The 17,484-nt window shown below is 42.3% G+C and overlaps 1 protein-coding gene and 1 long non-coding RNA gene across 2 annotated transcripts in view; both read left to right on the forward strand.

Moving 5' to 3' along the window:
• Positions 1–17,484, forward strand: part of LOC115376998 (coxsackievirus and adenovirus receptor-like) — a 153,777-nt gene that overhangs the window by 49,480 nt on the left and 86,813 nt on the right. The window lies entirely within an intron of this gene.
• LOC115376749 (uncharacterized) overlaps positions 8,049–17,484 on the forward strand; it is a 37,865-nt gene continuing 28,429 nt past the window's right edge. Inside the window, exon 1 of the long non-coding RNA XR_003929840.1 lies at positions 8,049–8,405. This is a non-coding gene — a long non-coding RNA (uncharacterized LOC115376749). The remainder of the gene's footprint in view (positions 8,406–17,484) is intronic.

Raw genomic sequence — 17,484 nt, forward strand, 5'->3', positions numbered from 1 at the left:
TCTGCACTCTCTGACTTTGAGTTATGTTTCTTTACTTCATCAGGTTCAAGCTGCGCGCTGTGTGCATTTGTTACCGTCTGCCGGCGGGAAGAGCCAAGTCTTTTCATTCTCTCATTTTCTTCACTGGTGATTTTCATCACATGACGAAGGATCATCTCATCAGTGACACCGCTGTTTGACAACAAAGGTTTGAGTTCTCTGCGTATGTCAGTGTGCTTGTGTCCAAAGCCTTGGTATACTGTATGTAGGAAAACATCTTGTACTGTGGCTGTAGAGTATTTAATGTCAGCGTCAGCCAGTTTTGATGTGAATAGGATGCGTTGTTTTAAGCCTATCACCCGGTAGAGAAATTGTTGTGGTGTCTCATTCTCTTCCTGTTTTGTGCACATCAACTCTTGAAATAACTCTGTGCTGTTTTTTTCTCTTAGGTGATTTTGGAGAAACCCCTTGAGTTCAGCCACCGTTATGTCATCTTTATTTATCAACATCTCTTTGAATATCCCTGGTCTGATGATTTTGAGCACACCACGAACAATCTCTGAATCAGAAAATCCCTCCCTGATTCCATCATCAATTTGCTTGCAGACATTATTGTAGCTGATGTCAGAGGATTGATCACCAACCTGACCGCCTTGCACTTTGAACTCCCTCCTGGGTAGGTAACTGAGTTCCCTCAAGGACACCATCCCCTCGCGAGCTGACTGGGCGGCAAGCTCACCTGGTGCATTGTTGCTCGGTTGCCTGGGAAGGACAGAGGGCGGCGGCATGTGTGTCTGTGGCGGTGTAGCATGTGGTGGTATACACTGTATGAGTTTCTTGCTCAGCTCTTCATAACTTGCGAGCACTTTAAGCAAATCAGCGTTCGCTGTGTCAGGTGCATTTACCATTGTAGCTTTAACTGAGCCTAAATCTGGTGCAACAACATCACTAGGTGATGCAGTACTGACTGAAATGGGTGTGTGGTGACCCTGAATGTGAGTGTCTGTGATGATTTTAGGAGGTGTTTGGGTAATGACAGAACCATCAGACATATCAACAAAGTCAACAAATTTTCCATCACTTTGCACAGCATGTAACTCAGAATCACCCTTTACATTTAGCATTGGCATATCATCATCACGACATTTCACTATATCATCAATAGAGTCTTTTAACATCAGCAACTGGACCATTTCCTCGTCTTCTGTTCCAAGTAGATGCTTGCTATACATGAACGAGTTAATGTGGTTGTAATATACCTCTTGATCGTACTCCACAAGCTCTGACTGTTCCACATCCAATGCTGGATCCACCGCTCTGGCGACCCGAAGAAGCTCTTCAGCTGACAAGGTGAGTAAGCTCTTCCTGATGTCCCACACCAGGCTTTTTCTCTCACCACTCGACATGATGGCTCCTCGTTCCCCTCACGGCTGGCAACACAGTTTGATGATAGCAGAGTCGGTTCTGGATCACAGACCTCCACTCGTCCACGGTCGCAGTCCCCACGGCTTGACAAGGCTGATGATCGGCGGCTGGATGATGCAGCCCTCCCTCCTAGTTGCTGATCAGTGTTGTCATCGACGCCACTCGACTTCCAATCCAATAGATGGCATCGAAGAATCCCGGACGAGCCCCCAAGAATCTGTAGCGGGTCCCGGCTAGTACCCTGCTAATAATCCTTGACAGGAGCGCTGGAAACACAGGACAGCAATAAGTGAGGCAGAACCACAACTGCTCATTCTCCAAGTCAGTCGGATTATATTTATTCTCACATTCATATTAAACTTTACTGCAATCATAGATTATTTCTGTTATTTTTGTTTGCATTAAAGCACTGGTATATTAACCACATTTGAATGACCTCGACATAAATGTCTATGTTGTTCACATGTTTTCCAGTAATAAACATTCAAAACATTCAAATTAAAATCTGTGCTAAACTAAAGATAAACACTTTCCTTTAATCATGCTATCTGTCTATCATAAATCACATTGTATATCATTAATCATGTAATCACTTCTCCCTTATACACACATCATCCTTTATCCTCTCATCAAGAGTATTTTTTTTATGTAATAACTATACATTGAGTACATTAAGTGCTCACTTAAAATAACAGAATAAATCTCACTTGCAGGTTAACTATTTCACATTTACACTGTATGAACACTAACTGAAATAATAAACATGGCTGGCCCATAGCTTGCCGCTTTAACCGTGAACAATATGATTTACGTGCCCGCCTTTAACTAGGGCTGCAGCCGTAGCTAGCCTTAACCGGCACATTAGCATTAGCTTGAACAGCTCCGTAATACACTACATACACAACATATTCTCAATTCAATTCAATTTTCAATTTTATTTATTTGTATAGCCCAGAATCACAAATACAAATTTGTCTCAAAGGGCTTTACAGAAAAATACAACATCCTCTGTCCTTAGACCCTCACATCGGATGAGGAACAACTCCCTAAAAAACCCCTTTAACAGGGAGAAAAATAGGAAGAAACCTCAGGGGAGCAACAGAGGAGGGATCCCTCCCCAGGACGGACAGACGTGCAATAGATGTTGTAAAATTCTCAGGCACACACTAATAGCACACAAATGCCGATTTTAAAATGATATACCACACACATGCTTATTTTACACACACAGCATTACCCCACAAATGCCGAGGAGCCAAAAGAAAATCAACGACAGTTAACATTTCACTACGGCGCCAGCGCCATTTTCCCTACTACACTGATCACGTACCGCGACACTTTTATTTTGTTTATTTACACACTTTACGAGCTTCTAGCTCATGGACCACACATCACCGGGGATTCACATGCTCTTATAAACATCTGGAGTCACAGAAAAAGTTGGTAACTAACCTGGAAACACAGGACAGCAATAAGTGAGGCAGAACCACAACTGCTCATTCTCCAAGTCAGTCGGATTATGCTCCACTTCCGCGATGCAGTGCAGAGTCCCAGTGACGGTAAGTGCTGCCACCTAGTGTCCATCTCACATAACATCATGTCATTGTGTGTTTCTCTGTGGTTTCTTATTCTTAATTAGCAGAATAAAATAATAAAATAAAATGATACAATATCAATAAACAATAAAAAACTGACTCTCAGAGGAAATGAAACGAAACAATAATACCTCAACAAAACACTTATTTTGTGAGTATCACACGGACATACAAAATGTCATAAAGTGCACTGGTGATGGTGATGAAAATGTTGGTGACTGTAGCTCAGCAGCAATTGAACCTGGTAGAAAGGTTTAGGACACCACAAATCAATCGGAGCTTCATCAAAGTAAAGAGCAACTGGTCAATTAGTGGCATAATTTGGACATTCCAATCAAAATGATACTGGAGATTAAATTTGGACAGAGGGGCTTCCAAAAGACTGTGGCAGCATCTGGCAAGCCAGTGTAATAACTAACTTTGTCGGGGTGGGAGGATATTTGACTAAATGAAAAGGTTTGTTTTTGTTTCTCCAATTCTTTTTTCAATTTTTCATTTTCTTTTCTGAGCATGTCATTTTCAAGTTCAAGCACCAAAACACTTGAATGGGTCTGCTGAGCAGGTTGACTTGGGCCTGGTTCAGGTCTTCCCTCTTCCTCCACAGTCACAGCGAGGGTCTTTTGCCATTTGGCAGGATGGCTGATGTCGTCAGGGAAAGCTTTTCCCTCATTCCAGGCAAATCGCGTAGGCCCAGCTGCTTTGCCATTTGGAAAATGCCACCCACAGACCCTTGAGTTGTGGTTTGGGGTGAAATTGTCACGTCTGTAAAATCAAAGAAAAAGTAATTGCTTAAAGTAAAAAATACAATTATAGTATAATGATTTCATATGCAGCACAGATACTGCCATTATTCTTGTGTCAGTACAGGCAGTATTGCAGTTGTCCTCCACAAAGACTTTAAGGTAAGTCACATCACTATCACAAGATTATGGGTTGAGCAGTAGCGGTTTTAGGCACGGGCGAAGCGGGCAGCTGCCCGGGGCGGCATTTTTTCATGTCACGTGGGGGGCGGCACGAGCACAAAAAAAAAAAAAAAAAAAAACATTCTCGCTGCAAAGCAGTTTTCTATTACCATATTCATCTGAATATAAGACGATATTTTTTCCATTGAAAATGCCCTGAAAAAACGCTCTCATCTAATATTGGGCTCTAAGCAAACACACCTGTATTGTACTTGCATATGTAAACCAGTAGGTAGGCTCACCTGATGACGCGGTTACCGGCGAATGGCCGCATTGCACAGTCCGTTGTGCTGCTGCAGCCGCGTATGAACAAAAGTTGATTTATAATGAAAGGTATATAGGCTATGGCAGTATGTGTGCGCCGCTCACCTGTCAGATCCGGCAGACCAGACCGGGTGGCCGGGGCACCGGTCAGCATCAGGCCGGTACCACGGCCGGCTCGCCTGATGCCAACCGGTGCCGCGGCAGGTGATGGCGGCCGGTGGCTTTTTTTTATGCAAACAAGATTTTGTACATATAAGAAGTATTTTTCCAAAAAAGGTATTAGTGCAGGTGCTGGCGCCCCTGCTGTGGGAGGGGTGGCAACATGGGCAGAACCGCCACTGGGGTTGTGGAAACGAGAGATCAATTCTGTTTAACTAACATTAAATTCACAGCAGTACAGTCAGTGCATTGCTGGCCATCAAAAGTAAGGCTATACACTGTTTGAAAGGATAAACTGAGAAGATCCATCCACATTTTAAAGTAAGTTGGTCTAGTCCTGGGTTATTTACGCTAAACGTGAGCTGACGTGAATGTAACGGAGGTGTCATGGTTTTGTGTTTCTTGTGTTTTGTTTGATTCTGTCATGGTTTTGTGTTTCTTTTGTTTTGTTTGATTCTGTTTCATTTGTGCTTCTGTCATGGTTTTGTGTTTCTTGTGTTTTGGTTTGATTCTGTTTCCTGAGTTTCTTTTGCCTAGTTCCTTTCAGTGATTTCACCTGTGCCTTGTTTTCTCCTCCCTGTGCCACACCTGACCTGTGTCTGTTAATCATCCCTGATTGTTCTGTTCCCTCCCAGTGTTTTACCTCAGCCTATCCTCTGTGTTCTCCTGTCTTGTGCTCCAGCCCCTTCCCCAGGTGTGTCTTGTTTGATCATTAGTTCTTGTGTATTTAAGTCCTGTCTTGAGTTTTGTTCCTTGTTGGTTCATTGTTTAGTTTTGTGTCCTGTTGCGTTCTGCCTGGTTTCTTGCGTTCTTGTATATATTAAATTTTGTTTGCCATTGAGCAATTTTTGCCTGCGGCTCCTGCTTTTGGGTCCTCCACCTTCCAGCCCTTTCGTGTCAGGAGGAGACTAACCTTAAGATAACGCTAAAGGCCCATTCATACCCTTTTTTCGTCCGTCCGTCCTCTACGTGTATACGCTTTATACCTCCGTACGTCTTTTGTGTTGGCGTGCGTGTTAGCACAACACTTCCTCTAGATGGCAGTGCCGAGCACCAATAAAACGGCATTAATAAAACACGGCGACTGTGGAAGAAGTTCTTTTATTGTATTTGCTCTGCAAACGTAAAAAAACCAAAAAAAACAACACACATTTCGGTGGAACGTGAGGCCACTAAACCTCAGCTGCCCCTTCAATGGGGAGTTTTGGTGTTTGGTGCTGCCAATGCGGGAAATGGATTATGAGCGGCATTTTCAGTATTTCAGGATGTCTGCCCCAACTTTCGACAAGTTAAAAAAAAAAAGAAAAAAAAAGAAAAACTTTTGACAAGTTGCAACACCGCGCTCCATTTTTAAATGCCTTTGCAGATCTTCTTCATGACTCTGGTGATTTGATGACAATGTGAACTATAAACTCAATACTGCCCTCACGAATTCCGTTGGTATTGCTCCGTTTCGTCTGTAATCGTAAGCTCCCCCGCTTCGTGCAAAATGACGGACGAAATGATCGGACAGGACGGATGAAATGCTCCGTCCGTTTCCGTCTTTTACGTAGGGTATGAACGGGCCTTAACACGGAGGTACTGGCATTAAGCTGTATTGATCATAATTTGAGATCCAACTTATCGTATCAACTTCAGCCACCTTCTCTTCTCCTTTTCATCCACGGGAAAGCGGTAAAACGATGTTGTTTTGTCAACGTCGTTTCTGTTTTTACAACAGGGAACACAGCACTGCACCATCATCGAGAGTAGAAAAATCAAATATTCCGCGATTTGGTTTGGACCCGGAAGTGACGTTTTCGGCCCCAATGACGTAGCGACTAGCCATCCCTATAGCGCCTTTCAAGAAACCCAAGGAGGCTTTCCACAGAAAGAACAGAAAACACAAACAAAAAGCAAAATCAACTCTGCTTTTATGTCTCTGAGTTCTTAGATCACCAACAAGCTGAGCTCGGACCCCCACCAAGATTTACTTAAAAAAAATGTAGTTATTTTCTCTCACACTCTTGCAGTTCTCATCTGAACCTGCAGAGGGCGCCCTCACACACCTGTGGCTGTGTTGACTTCTATTTGCATGCTACTGTATTTTCACTTTTATATGGCAATATATCAAAAAAATCTATAGAAACAAAAGAGCTTTAGATTTAGAGCAACAGTGTGTAAATGAAATACACAAGTATGTGATACAATGGGAAATGTGCTTGCTTTTAAAATGTGTTTACAATATTTTGAATACTATGTTTCATTTTGCAGTAGATAGGGGGCGCTTTTTGCATTTTGTTTGAGCAATAGTTGGATTTGTGTGTAAAGTTTTGAGAAAAAGACACAGAGCTTTGAAAATGTGTGTAAGGAACTGAAAAAAACTGTTTAAAAAAAGTTTGTAGTTATTTTCTCTCACACTCTTGTAGTTCTCCTCTGAACCTGCAGAGGGAGCCCTCACACACCTGTGGCTGTGTGGTGCCTCCACTGAGCTGCTCAGATATTTTTCATCAAGAGATTCTTTCAGCTCAATAAAAATCATGAACACAGTCCCTGTCATTCAGCCTCAGACTCTAAACTGGTGTGTGTGTGTGTGTGTGTGTGTGTGTGTGTGTGTGTGTGTGTGTGTGTGTGTGTGTGTTCAATTGTGTGTTTGATGTTGTACAGTGTGCATTGATATTTGAAAGCTCGATGTAAACTTGCAGTGCAATACAAGTCCAGTTATCTCTGTTCATGACCAGTCAGGTCTTCAGTTTTATTCTGAAAACATTGTGTTTAGTTTCCTCCATAATCCCACATGTGTTCTCTCTCAGTTTGGTGTGTTCAGTGTTAATCTGCAGTTCAATGTGGAACAGAATCAAAACAAAGAGAAAACACTGAAGGAGAAGCTGTGGACAAACTTTACACTGGAACTGAATTAAACTGAAACACTGAGAGCACCTGAACGCACCACCAGAGCCACTCCTTGTAAATCACGGGACCCAGAGGAGCGCCTCCATATAAGAGGAGCTTCAGAAAGCAGCAAGACAGAGAGACACACACACACACACACACATACACACACAGAGGCAGATCTCCACTCTCATGGCTTCTGTCAGCGCTGCGTCCCCCCTGGCTGCTTCCTCTGCAGGTGAGTATGTGGACAGGTTATGTTATGTTATGAAATGTGTTTACCTCATTCAGACAAATGTGTCATATAATGTTTATATGACACATTTGTCCGTAACACAGTTGACAAAATAATCAATCAAATGTTTATTGTCATCAAAATATTTAAAAAGTCATCAAAACTTGTCAGCTTATGACTTTAGCATATTAAACTGAGGAAACAGCTGGAATATTTCTCCTAAAAGAAACCAGATTGACTTTGTGTCTGATGTGAATGGTCCCCTGATGGCAGAAGGACTGGTCTGTGTGCTGAGCTGCTGCTCCTGGTTGCACATGAGGTTTGTGGGGATCCAGGAGAGTGCAGCTGCAGGTTTTACTGTACAGACTGTAGATATGATGGATGTTCTCTGCACTTACAAATGACTTGTGCTTATTTGTGAACGGGGCTGATGTTAAAACTGATGAGCCGATGGCTTCTGAGCATTTGGGGATCCATTTGAAACTGGAATCTTTATGAAGATCTGTGTTGTTAACTTTTCTGTTCTGGGTTTGTTTTTCCATCGTCCTTTAGACCTGAACCTGAACCTGACAGCTCAACTTGGAGACGATGTCACCCTGAGCTGTCAGGCTCCTGATGTCAACATCGCAGCAGCAGAGTGGAGCAGACCTGACCTGAAGGAACTAGAACCTGTCTTCCTTTACCGAGACGGACACATTGAGTCAGACTACCAGCATCCGTCTTTTAAGAACCGGGTGGAGCTGAAAGACACAGAGATGAAGAACGGCGACCTGTCTGTGATTCTGAAGAATGTGAAGGAGGAGGACAGTGGGACATACGAGTGTCGCTTTAAAGCTGCTGGGGCCAAACGTGGGAAGAGAGCCATTATTAAAGCTCCTCCCATCAGCACCATCAGGCTGGAGGTTCTATATCCAGGTGAGTTTAACTGGGACAGGATGACATCTGACCTGAGGTCTGTTTTATTTCATGTTGGAGGTGGATTCTGAACAGACACAGGACAGAAATATGAGAGCTTGACTTTATACTTTGATCATGATTTCATAGCACTACAGTAGATAATGACTGATGTGAGCAGCAGGAATCATTTATTCTGTTTCCTTCCTTATTGTTAAATCTATATTTTTAAATGTATAAAGTGAGGTCCATTTTTCAAAAGGCCTTGTCCCAGCTGTTCCACAAGTGAAGCCCTTCACAGATGGACATGTTGTCTTGAACATGTGTCCTAACCCTTGTTGGTGCCAAACATGTTCCCCTCAGTTCAGTCAGTGAGAGTCAGGAGAGAAAACTGACATGTTTCCAGACAAACTCCCACATGAGTCTGATGAGGAGGACATGCAGCCTTTTCCTCTGACCCTCATCTGGTTACTCATCAACCTGACTCTGTCTCTGTCTCTGGCTTTGTCTTTGATTTTGTTGTTTCAGACTCTGCGAATGGCCGTGACCCTCATGAACCTGATGGAATTGGATCAACTAATGCAGTTATTATACCATCTGTTGCTACGGGTGTTACAGTGGCATCGCTTTTTGTGTTTCTTTTTTCTGTTGTGGCTGCTTGGATTTACAGAAAACAAAAAGCACGTGGAAAACGCAGTCAGGTGTCCACTGAGGCTGCATGAGCTCCTCAGCTGGAAGCGGGTTTGTTATGTGAGTGAAGCCACACGCTGAGTCATGACTTGGTGACCATGACTTGGCATCCTTCAGCAGCAGGAGAGATGCAGCTTCACTGATGAGGCTGCAGCTCCAGCTCTGTGTGTACCTGAGCTTGCAGCTGCAGCTCCTCTGCTTCAATCATCTGCTTTGAACAGGCTTTATTGACTCTGTCTACCTGAACAGGTGTGAGCTGAGCAGCTCACTGGTACTTGGACTTTGAAATCTGTCCTCACTCCCTCTCTTCTTCTGGCTTTAAGTTCAACAGTGTCAAAGAACGAGGCACATTCATCACATGTGTGTGTATAAGCTGTACTCACTGTGTTTGTACGTGCTTGTTAAGTCTGTAGTGATGGAGGCTGGCATTCTTCCTGTGTCTGACATTTTTCTTGACTTTGCTGTGAATTAATTTATGATGTAAAACACTTTGTCATTTAAATTAAACATCTCAGATCCTTTATGAGTCTTTTATCATTTATTGTGTAAAACACTCAGCAGTACACTGTAATGCACATGTTGAACAGACCTCAGGGTTGTCGAAGAGAAAAATATTTCTCTCAGAAACTTTGACTTGATCTGCTGGCTGATGCTTCCTGAAATAAAAGAGCTCAGCCTGTGTGTGTGTGTGTGTGTGTCTGTGTGTTTTGTTGTTTCACACACAAAGAGCTCAGCCTGTGTGTGTGTGTGAGGTAAACAGGTGTGAACTCCGGCTGTATCTTATGGCAGAGGTTGGGGGGCTGCACAGTGGATTGTCACAGTGCCGTTCAAACAGATTTTTAGACGTTTATTCCTCACTGCTCCTTCGTGGCCACCAGTAAAGACTGGAGCTGTACTGGGAAGCTCCCAGTCATCAGCAGGGGAAGCTGAGTGAGCTGCGTTCATACATCAGCCTTCACACCGGCCGGGAGAATAACCAGGAACTGACACTCCTACAGCTAAAGATTAAATAAATAAATTTAATGTGAATCTAAAAGTTCAACTGAGGCTGCTGATGAGTGACCTAAAGAAACCTCAGTCATGTGATGTCTGTGTGTGTGTGTGTCTCTCTGTGTGTGTGGGTGTGTGAGAGAGAGAGAGAGAGAGAGAGAGTCAGCCACAGGACAGGAAACAGTCACTGCGCTGAGCTGCATTCATTTTGTGTTTTCTCCTCAACAAGAAGTGTTTAAACAGCAGCAACTTTCCCCACTCACTGAGGAATATGGAAGTGTGGACAGAGAGGTGCCCCCCCACCCCCCCACCTTGCCTGTCAGCAGGAAGAGACAATGAGCCGTGGAAATGAGAGACCAGGTGTTTTACCGCAGCTCGTCTTGACTACAGTCTCTGGGCCGCGTTTTATTTAAATCAACTTTTTATTAATAGTTTTAAAATGTTTCAAACAGAAAATTTCTCAGTTTCTTCTAACAGCATTTTTTGAGATACAGGCGGAGGCAAACAAGATATATAGAATGCAGAAAAGAAAAAAACTAGAAAAAATACATATACAGTACAGGCCAATCTTTGGACACACCTTCTCATTCAATGTGTTTTCTTTATTTTCATGACTATTTACATTGTAGATTCTAACTGAAGGAATCAAAACTATGAATGAACACATGTGGAGTTATGTACTTAACAAAAAAAGGTGAAATAACTGAAAACATGTTTTATATTCTAGTTTCTTCAAAATAGCCACCCTTTGCTCTGATTACTGCTTTGCACACTCTTAGCATTCTCTCGATGAGCTTCAAGAGGTAGTCACCTGAAATGGTTTTCACTTCATAGGTGTGCCTTATCAGGGTAAATTAGTGGAATTTCTTGCTTTATCAATGGGGTTGGGACCATCAGTTGTGTTGTGCAGAAGTCAGGTTACTACACAGCCGACAGCCCTATTGGACAACTGTTAAAATTCATATTATGGCAAGAACCAATCAGCTAACTAAAGAAAAATGAGTGGCCATCATTACTTTAAGAAATGAAGGTCAGTCAGTCCGGAAAATTGCAAAAACTTTAAATGTGTCCCCAAGTGGAATCGCAAAAACCATCAAGCACTACAACGAAACTGGCACACATGAGGACCGACCCAGGAAAGGAAGACCAAGAGTCACCTCTGCTTCTGAGGACAAGTTCATCCGAGTCTCCAGCCTCAGAAATGGCAAGTTAACAGCAGCTCAGATCAGAGACCAGATAAATGCCACACAGAGTTCTAGCAGCAGACCCATCTCTAGAACAACTGTTAAGAGGAGACTGCGCCAATCAGGCCTTCATGGTCAAATAGCTGCTAGGAAACCACTGCTAAGGAGAGGCAACAGGCAGAAGAGATTTGTTTGGGCCAAGAAACACAAGGAATGGACATTAGACCAGTGGAAATCTGTGCTTTGGTCTGATGAGTCCAAATTTGAGATCTTTGGTTCCAACCGCCGTGTCTTTGTGAGACGCAGAAAAGGTGAACGGATGGATTCCACATGCCTGGTTCCCACTGTGAAGCATGGAGGAGGAGGTGTGATGGTGTGGGGGTGTTTTGCTGGTGACACTGTTGGGGATTTATTCAAAATTGAAGGCACACTGAACCAGCATGGCTACCACAGCATCCTGCAGCGACATGCCATCCCATCCGGTTTGCGTTTAGTTGGACCATCATTTATTTTTCAGGACAATGAGCCCAAACACACCTCCAGGCTGTGTAAGGGCTATTTGACCAAGAAGGACAGTGATGGAGTGCTGCGGCAGATGACCTGGCCTCCACAGTCACCGGACCTGAACCCAATCCAGATGGTTTGGGGTGAGCTGGACCGCAGAGTGAAGGCAAAGGGGCCAACAAGTGCTAAACACCTCTGGGATCTCCTTCCTGTTGGAAAACCATTTCAGGTGACTACCTCTTGAAGCTCATCAAGAGAATGCCAAGAGTGTGCAAAGCAGTAATCAGAGCAAAGGGTGGCTATTTTGAAGAAACTAGAATATAAAACATGTTTTCAGTTATTTCACCTTTTTTTGTTAAGTACATAACTCCACATGTGTTCATTCATAGTTTTGATGCCTTCAGTTAGAATCTACAATGTAAATAGTCATGAAAATAAAGAAAACGCATTGAATGAGAAGGTGTGTCCAAACTTTTGGCCTGTACTGTATATATACATATATGTATTTATAATAGGAGGCCTCTAGACTGAGCCAGACCCGCGATCCAGTCCTGACTGAAACAAGAACCGTGTTTTTTTTTAATCAGAAAACTCTTGGTGAAGGTTAGGAGAGGATCCTGGTGAAGTTCAGGAAAAGCTGATGGCTGAGGTCAACAAACTGAAAGCAGAGTTTTCTGACTCCAAACGAACACGGTTGTTGTTTCAGACGGGACTGGATCGCGGGTCTCTGGAGTGAAGGTCCGTGTGATCGGTCCAATCGTCCAATCACATGGCAAGTCTCGCTCCACGGTCCTGTGTGATTGGTTTGTTAACTTGTCCTCCTCCTCCTGATTTGGTTTGTTTGTGCTGCACTCTGAGTTACAGTTTTGTTTTGTTTTTTTTGATTGCTTGAACTCATTTTACAAATGCTTTGCTCGCTGTGCCAAAACTCTAAACACAACGCAAATAAGACACAACACCTGGAAATAAACCATACACATTTATGGCAAACTGAAACTCAGTCATCAAAACGTCAAAATCCTGTGTCAAAATGTAACTCTGATGACAAAAGCAAACACATTTCCATCACATGAACACACTTTCACATCAGCAGCAACACAACAACATATTGAACACAAAACACTGCAGTTTTTACTGCTTTTCATTTATTTCTTCAAAAAGAATTCTGCAAAGCTCAAAATAGAAATCAAGCACCTTCACAGTAACAGCTGTTTCCAAAACAACCAAAAAATAAAAATAGAGTATACAGTATACTGTACTTTACAGTACAGTTTTTTTCAATCATTTTTTTCCAGTCATAATGAAACTGGGATCCACTTTGTCGCCATCTTCACCTGCAAACCACAGCAGAAGTTTTCTTTTGCAAATGTGTTCATACCTTTTCATTGGATTCACACATTTTTCACTTCTCACATGTGTCATTTCCATGGCCCTGACTCCACTGACTTCACTTTGTTAGTCAAAAGCAAAACATCTGCTCACAGCTGATAGAAATGAGCTGCATCACTGTGAAATCACTAGTGCACCTGCATCACTGCCCTTTCCACAAATCACCATTCACCAATCAATCAGGATGCACCTACAAGAAAGGGGCCTATAAATTGTATTCTGTATTTTTTTTATTCAGCTCCTTTGAGTTTTTCTGTGTAATACTGTATGTGAATTACAGTATTTCAGTTTTTGCCATCAATACAGTAAAATTTCACTTCAAAGTCTTTCTGAGTTTGGATGCAGTTCTTTATTGTAAGTTCACATTTGAATGTGTAGCTCACAGGAGAACCTTGTTCAAACTGACAGCTGTATTTTGTATTCTGCTGTCAGCTGTGTTACAGTACAGTAGAGCTGATTGAAGGAATCTACTCATCTGGGCAGAAGTTGAGTTGTTTGAGGCAAATATTGGAACATGGAAAATATTTTGTTTTTGTCATGGTGAGAGCCTTTTGCAAACCAAATGTGTTATTTTGGGCAGAGAGCCCCTCATGTATTTACTGTTTTAAAACCAGGGTTTCTGAGTTGACAAACATAAATAAACATACATACATAGTATGTAAAGCAAAAATAAAACAATACAACAAAATCAAACTATGCACAGCCACAAAATGTCATCCACATGGCATACAATGCCCTCCTGTGCCCCTTTATCTCACTGCCTCCATGCAAAGTAGTCAACATGGTTGACCTGGAGTCTGTTTGTAGAGCTTAGGCCCTGACTGACTGGTGTTCAGTTTTCTAAGTAAGTGGTTTCATGTGTGTGTCTCAGGTTTTCTAATTACCCCATGTGTTTTATATTTTGAACATAAGTGTTTTCCCAATGTTACATGATTTTATTTTTGAGCGAGGTGTCTTCTGTATGAAATAATAATAATACATTTATTATCATTATGATTATTATTACTATTGTTATTATTATTATTATTATTATTATTATTATTATTATTATGTATGAAATAGTGTCTAGTGTTCAGGAGGAAGTGAAGTGTGTTGCAGAAGCAAACACAGTTCAAAGCAGCACATGTGTCTAAGGTATGGCCACGTATGGCCACGTATGGCTGTGTTTCAGGTTTAGTTCCAGTGAGCTACAGTTTTGTCACATTGGTTTAAGCAGATGTTCTCAGTGTGTAAGCAATCAAAAAAAAACTGTAAAGCTGATCAAAACCTTTGGAGGAATCAAATAAACTCTGGTGTTTGGGCTGAAACACTGAAGGGCTGGATGGTTGTTTATGCTCTGAATTACAGAAACACTGTTGCGCAGTTTGACTCAGTGAGTGGGGGAGGGGCAGCTGCTTTGTTTAAACACTTCCTGTTGACGAGCAACCCAGTCTCCATGGGGAAATGTCACCCTTTTATGTTTCTGCAAACTAGGGAAACGTTATCACATCGACGTTTCCAAGCTCAAATTCGTTACATATCAACATTCAATTGTTATAGTGGCCCCTGCGCCCGGGTCACGTCACTTCCAAGTTTCTGACTGCAAAAGGAAGCAAGATGGCGGACATTTCGTTCATTCTCAGTGGAAAATGTAATATTTTAAGGTAGTTTCTGTATTTAAATGTGTTTTGATGACATTTCTAGCGAGAAATATGCACTTTGTTTTCATAATCTGTGTTCAGTGAATGTATACGTTCTCTAGTTTGTTAGTAATCACGATCATTTCGCCCGGACTTGCCAGCAAAACGTTGGAATCCAACATTGTTGACATCCGTATAGTGCCAAAGCAGCCTAGAAAATGCAATATTTTGAGGTCGTTTCTATATTTAAATGTGTTTTGATAATATTTCCAGCGAAAAATATGCACTTCTTGCATAATGTGGGTTCAGTGAATGTATACGGTCTTTAATTTGTTAGTTATCACGAAGATTTCGCCCGGTCTCGCCAGCAAACGTTGGAATCCAACATTGTTGATCCAACATTGTTGACATCCGTTGCCATGGTGCCATGGTATGACACAAACAGCTTACTGTCCCATAAAAGCCCTTTATTTTCCTGCTTTCCAAGCCGTTTTTATTCCAAAGACAACATATGTTGACGTTTATATTATAAATCTGATTACTTTTAATTTGGATATCTTGCAAACTTGAAGCGTTAATATAACTGTCCATGGAACCCACCAACGCGAATAGGCTACTTGATAAAATATCCGAAATAAATCAACATCGTTTGAATGTTTTTTTCCCCTCCCGGGTGAAGATTGATTGTCTAAACAGTCTACTTCAGTAATTTATTAGTTTCTAGATAAATTATTTTAGCTGACCGTCACCTCAGAAGCCAGCGCATTCGTTGCCATTGTGGAAGCAAAATACACATTTCGGGTGGCTCAGACTTCCTGATTGACTCAGGACGTCTGATTGATTCAGCTAATTGACGGGCCCAGACGACAGGATGGGCCCGTCAATTCAATCCTTTAGGCATGCACATGAACACTTACCATGTCTTTGTTCCCATTTGGAACCGCACCCTGCCTGATCACTGCCTTACAGTACCTTGATCACTGTCTTACAATACCTTCCCTCACCTTTTGTTCTCTGCTTATTTACATACTGTCTGTATTCACTGTATAAAGGTCTCCCCCTTGTCATTGCTCTTGGTCAGCTCACCGTACCAGATACCCTCTGTGTCGGTCAGTTCACCAGTGTGCCGGTACACTTTAATAAACTCACACCATTACAGCAAACTCCTAGATTGGACTACTGTGATTTTCTTCAACACCATGACGACGCTGGCAGCTGCCATATTACGTCACTCCGACTAACCTGACATGACACGTTTGACAGCGACACAGCCGTAGCCGACAGCCCACAAGACACAGAGCTCATTGATTTCAACGAGGCACCTTTACTTGACACCATTCATATTAAGGTATTGTTACAGTTATTGGCAGTTATCCATACTGCACATCCAAAGGATAATGCAGGCAAACTTGTAGCCTCCAAAGTTCCAATCACTCTCTTATTCAACTTACCAGTCAAAACAGCGCCTCTCTGAGTGCCGCCGAGGTAATTACTCTTCAGGTGTGCGAGAACTTCAGTGTACTTTGTTGTAACAATTAAATGTGCTTTTTTAATAAACTGAGCGGAATGAAAACCAAGAATGTTGTGTCATTCTATTAACCTCATGTCTCAGCTGTCTCTTGAATTCTGATCTTATTTTCCTGTAGAGGAACTACATGTAAATAGACTGAAATGCAGCTATGGTGTGTATTGGCTATTTCTGTTGACTTCAGTGATCCAGGAATAGAGAACCAAATTAATAGATCTGCCATTCATGAAGCAGGCTGTTCTCATTCAACGTTCATACAAATTCCTACGAAAAATATTGCACTATAATTTGTATATTTCCCACGTAATTGTGAACCAGAAAGTTGTGATCATGTGACCTATGCGCTGCAGGCTGGTCTTACTGTGAAAACAAAATAAATGGCGGACATTCCTTTTATTCTCAGTGGAAAATGCAATATTTTAAGATAGCTTATGCATTCATGCGTAAGCGTTTTGATAATATTTCTAGCGGGAAATGTGCATTTTATTTCCAAAATCTTCGTTCAGTTAATGTATATGATGTTTACTTTGTTAGTTATTACGAAGATTCTTTCAGGTTTCTATCGTTGCTATGGCTGTTGCTATGGACGCTGCTACCACTGTCGCTGATGTAGCTTCAATTTCACTACAATTTCACAACTTATACCCTAACCCGGAAGAGGCATACCAGAACTACAATCTGCGCGGAGTTGCAACACACAGAGGTGTCCTGCGCCATAGATTTTGTAGTTCTATTATGTTATGTCTATTATGTGATGTTGTGATCACTAATTTTTCAATCCTCCTTACAGTTTTTGGGTGTGGGAAGAATGCCTGTTTGGTCAGATTTTATTTATTTTTTTCTTAAGATAGTGAAATCATGTTTTTTCCATGTTTTGACGCTAGTCAGTGGCGCCCCCTATTGGTTTGCCATCGGGCATGATAGTAGAGGTCAAGAGCTTTCCAAAAATGTTGACCCCATGGGCCCTATCTTGTGCCACCCGCTATCCGCTGCCACTACCCGCTACCCGCAAATTGCGGATTTAGGAGCTTCCGCTATCCCTAAACGGTATCTTGCGCCACCCGCTACCCGCTATCCGTTATGCCGACTCCGTCTTTGCGCCTGGAGGTGTGTCCGTGGGCGTGTTTCATGCGCTGTCCCTAAAGTTGCTATCTTGCGCACACACTTTAGGGAAAGCGGATAGCGGGTGGTCCTGA

The sequence above is a fragment of the Myripristis murdjan genome, chromosome 18, assembly GCF_902150065.1.
Source record: "Myripristis murdjan chromosome 18, fMyrMur1.1, whole genome shotgun sequence".
Lineage (NCBI taxonomy): Eukaryota > Metazoa > Chordata > Actinopteri > Holocentriformes > Holocentridae > Myripristis > Myripristis murdjan.